Below are 5132 nucleotides of genomic sequence, written 5' to 3' on the forward strand. Positions count from 1 at the left end.
CCCCACCCTGTCCTGCAACGAAACCCTGTTACACTGATACCTGCAACAAAGGGGAGCTTTGGACAGGACAGGGCGATGGGAGGAGAATGAGCTCAGTGACTGTTTCAACCAGCAGGTGGAGACAGAGTTCAGGTCTCTCAGAGATGCCCATATCAGGCACATTACTGTAGAACACTCAGTCCCCACATGCATCAAGCATGAAATCACATTACATTCATTTAGCAGATGCTTTTATCCAGAGCAGCTTCCAGCACAAGAGAACATATGTGTATTTAGTTAGCTAAGTTGAATGAGCAACAGTGTCAGACCGGGCTAACAACACTCCCAGACCAGTGAGTGTGGGTACAACATTACTCAAGCACTACCACAAGTTAACTTGTGCTAAACTGAAACTACACAGCTTACAAAACTAAGGGAAGTCAAGTAGTAACACTACAATACATCCCAGTGACTAGATCACAGTATCCATGAGGCATCGCGATATTACAAGCAAAATAAGCAGCAAGTGATACAAGTGAATTCATGTCATATAAAGTAGCACATTTACTCACTAGATATTAAATAACCATAACTTTAAGCCTAACTCGAAACCCTGCAGTCATTAGCAAGTAAAGCATATACTCGATAGGCATTAAGAAAGCTTACCCCCGTCACTGGGGACCATGCTACACCCCCAGGGGTCCCCACTATCACCGTTCTGCATCCCCGTATCAGGTGCCAAAAGGTGCGCACTGAACACACATTCAACACTCAGACAACACAGAGACAACCAAAGGCAAGAAGAGCATAGTTTTTCCCCCACTGAGTGCGCCAAGCAGCCAAGAGCACAACAAATTAGCAGAGTATGTCCCAGTGTCTTCCTCTAAATAACGAGTTATGGATCTCATTTTGGGAATTGCTGGGACTGCAGCCACGCGCTGCTACTGCTTGATAGCCAACTATCCTTCTCTTCTCAGGTGGTAGCGGTGAGTCAGGCGTGCAGATTCTTCTTCTACAACATCCGAAACATCCACCCCTATCTCACTACATACTCTACACAGCTCCTGGTTCAGGCCCTGGTGCTCTCATGCCTGGAATAATGCAACTCCCTCCTTGTTTGCCTTCCTGCCTGCGCAATCAAACCTCTACAACTACAACAACAGCTCTTAGTTCAGGCCCTGGTCTTCTCACCCCTGGACTACTGCAACTCCCTTTTGGCTTGCCTTTCCACCTGTGCAATCAAACCTTTACAGCTAATTGAGTGCAGAATGCAGCTTCACAACTTGTCTACAAACTCATTAAACATAGTCAAGTTACTCCCCTCCTCAGTCACTTCACTGGCTTCCTGTTATCGCTCACATCAAGTTCAGAACCTTGGTGCTGACATACAGAAAAGTGAATGGGAGAGCCCCCTCATACTTATGACCCCTCTTCAAACTCTTATGTTCCCTCAAGATCGCTGCACTCTGCATCTACAGGGCAACTGACTGTCCCGACCCGACGGGGTTGCTCTTTCCAGACACGATCCCTGTCGGTATTGGAGGTTAGGACAGTGGAATCGCTGGCCATCCTGCAACACAGACTGAAGACCCACTTCTTCAGACTGCATCTCGGATCCACCTCAAATCCCCACCCCCTAACACCTGCTACCTCTAGTATTTGATGTTTATTTTGTGTAATACTGTGAAGTGTGTTGGATTCTGTGTTCTAGGGACTGTTGTATCATAGTATACTTGGTTTCTGTTAGATTGCACAAGTTAACTTGTGGTAGGGCTTGAATAGTGTTATGCTCACACTCACTGGTCTGGGAGTGTTGTGAGCCTGGTCTGACACTGTTGCTCGTTTAAACTGAATGGATACACTTGTGTTCTGTGGACATGCAGGTGAGTCTCTGAACTGCTTCCCGGTGTCACGCACACAGACAGAGCTGCACGCTCTACCAGCCATTTCATGATGGATTTTTCTGAGGCAGAGATCAGTGCAGGAGGAGACCCCGGTGAGACTTCAGCTGATTATCAGAAATTCAGAACTTAAAATCTCTATTAAATGACACAAGATCACCGATCAACAAACATGCCTATTATTCTGCCATGGCAGCACCTGTTATTGCCATGACACAGTCTGTCTACATACAGCATACAGTGTCTCCTGCTCTCTCTGGGATCCAGAGTCCTCCTCTGTGAATTTTTGTGACAGTACAATGTAATGGAATAAACGTTTTTATCATTAATCCTGAATGCAGTACAAAAGTGTAAAATGTATGGTCAGCGTGTGCTGTAGTGGTTAGAGCTTTGCACTGAAGGCCATGTGCACAAATCCAAGTTCGAGCACTGCTGCCACCCTGAGTTGAGGTTCTGGTATTGCAGTTGCTTTTGTATAACTGGATACGGGTCTCAGACTGTGTAAGACACAAACTGGAACCATTTACAGACAACCTGGATAAGGGCATTCACCCATCTCCATTAACAGTTCTAATTATGGATGTTTTTATTGCTGGTGTATACATTCGGTCTACCTTGACCAAATGTATACACCAGTATACATTGCATGAAGGTCTCAGGAGAATTTTTAATGGTCATCTGATGGTGGAGCATGAACATTGGATTGCACTTCCTGTGCAATAATAGGGGCAAAAGCACCAAGGAAATCCCAACCAGAACAGACACTGTGCAACTTGAACTTTGTTGTTTATGAGTCAATACGATCACAGTGGAATGGAACGGATCATCAGGGAGGGGGGAGTATCTCAGTTAGTCTCTTATAAACAGCCAAGAAGATGTATGCAATTATCTATTTCCAGTCAGTACTCTCATAGATTACGTTTGCTCATAGCTTTATGTATTTATAATTTATAACATTTAAATAGGGGGCATTCTAAAGATCTGTGGTCTGAATGGTAATCAAAGCTTTTCAGAATTATGCCTGCATTAGTTCAAGCCAGAGATCAAGCGGAAAACAAAATATCTCAACCTAAGTCTGAACTTATTTCCCATGTACAACAGCAGTTAGATTTACATGCCTGAGTTGCAGACTGTCAACACTGCACTACTTTTTGCTCCATGTAACAAACAGAAATGTGTTCATTTTAAAGTGCAATAAGGTTATGATTTGCTGATGTGAATTTATCACTTTAGAAATTCTAAGGATTTAAAGCCATAAGTGTATGGCTTCATCAGCTCATCCATGTTCTCGATATTTAATGTCATAACATGTCATATTATACACAGCAGCGTTTCTTTTTCTAGAAACTCTTCATTGGGAAGATAACTTTTCTAACTGGAAGTGGAAAACAAATAAAAGGTTTTCAGAGGGAAAAGTGAGCAGTACTCCATACAAAAACAACAGCAATGATTGGATGGTCACAAGTGTGACATCACCCCAGCCTTTTCCCATGATTACACACTGCTCTCCTACCACAGCCCTGTGGGTCGGTACACTGGGGTGAATAATCTCTCAGTTTTAGGTCTTCACATCAATGGTGATGATGGCCTCCAGCCAAATGGGACAAAAGCTCTTATCCCTGGGAGAATGTCCTTCTAAATACCTCGGCTGGATGTGCCCAGCCGTCTCTGGCCCCTTCTTCACCCATCTCCAGGGGTCACAGCGACACTCTTATTCAGCAGGTTTTCCAGAATCTTAACTCTGGTCTCTCATCTCTCTCTGTAACCATATTCCCGGTGTGAACGTACGGTAAGCCTGTCAGCAGCACTTGAGCGATCGCAGGATCTGACAGCTCCAAAAGTAGCGGAGCTGCGGAGAGCTGAGCCGGCGGGCTGAATGAGGGAGTTTTTGAGCGTGGGAGACGAAGCAAGCAGAACGACAAGGTTTGTTAACGGGGTTAGAGAGCTGAAATAGGTGTAGCTAGTCGGGGTGAAAGTGCGGCTTGGTGTCGCCGCTCAGTAAAATTGGACGACTAACGTCGGAACTGGAGCCCAGTCGTGGCAGATGGAAACGGAGAACAATATCGTCGCGTTAGGTAAGTGGAAACAATCCCACTCATTATTTTTTAAGTGCGATTCCTTTATTTTATCATGATCTGCCTTACACGGACAGCAGACAGCGTCCTCTGCCAACCGCTAAAATCAGACTGACTCTGCAGACAAAAGTCTTGCTCTAAAAACGTGCTGAGCACAAATGCGAATTTTTGTAAGTTTCTTAAATAATTCACAGAAACCTTTGGTAGAATGACTATAGTAAAGGATATTGGGTAGGATACCGTTAGAGACGTACAAGTAGACAATCCATGTGTTTCGTTACTGAATTGTAATCAGTGCTGGCTCACTATGCGTTTTATGAGTAGCCTGCAGACAGACACCTGTCGGATGGAAACCACAATCTATAACGAGCTGTAACTATTCGAATCTGAGCACCCAAACTAAACACAAGCGGGCAACTTTCTCAGCAGATTCTACCGGTATTTCCTTTAATATTGAAATGACAGTATAGTGATATAACGACATCAAGTAAATCTCTCGTTTTTGTTCGCAATGTTATGCAGTCAATATTAAACTCACTCGAAGAGGTGAAATATAGTTGGTCTCGCTAATCAAGTTGTGTTCAAAGAAAATGAAAGTGGCTCGTTGACTCGTAGATTAGATGGTCCAGGCTGAACGGTACTACACAGTATGTGAAATGAGACATTAAAGTAGCCATCTATCTTGCTCGTTACCCGTGTACTCGCTGCGCTTGCCGGAGCTGTATGCGGTGAGCCCCGTGGATATGAGGACTCGGCGGCCCATGTGTCTGTTCTGTGCATTTAGGACACGCCCCTTTAAGAAACGCAATCAGCACATGGGTATCTTTTAGTTTATCAGCAGCTTTCCGTCCAATCAGGGCTCAGGAATACCAGAGGCGGGGAAAAACAGAGCCACGAGCGAGCGGAACTGAGGAGAGCTGCACAGACAGGCTGAGGAATGAGATTTTCAGTTCGAAGAAGCGAGGGGAGCGGCACGGTTTGATAATGGTGTTAGTGGGGTGAAATAAGTGTAGCTAGTCGGGGTGAAAGTGCGGGTTAGTGTTGACGATCAGGAAATTTTTGTGTGTGTGTAATTTTTTGTGTGATTCCTTTCTTTTGTCATGATCTGCCTTACACGGACAGCAGACAGCGTCCTCTGTCAACCGCTAAAATCAGACTGAGCCTCTGCAGACAAAAG

This window comes from Megalops cyprinoides, chromosome 2 (genome assembly GCF_013368585.1).
Source record: "Megalops cyprinoides isolate fMegCyp1 chromosome 2, fMegCyp1.pri, whole genome shotgun sequence".
Classification (NCBI taxonomy): domain Eukaryota; kingdom Metazoa; phylum Chordata; class Actinopteri; order Elopiformes; family Megalopidae; genus Megalops; species Megalops cyprinoides.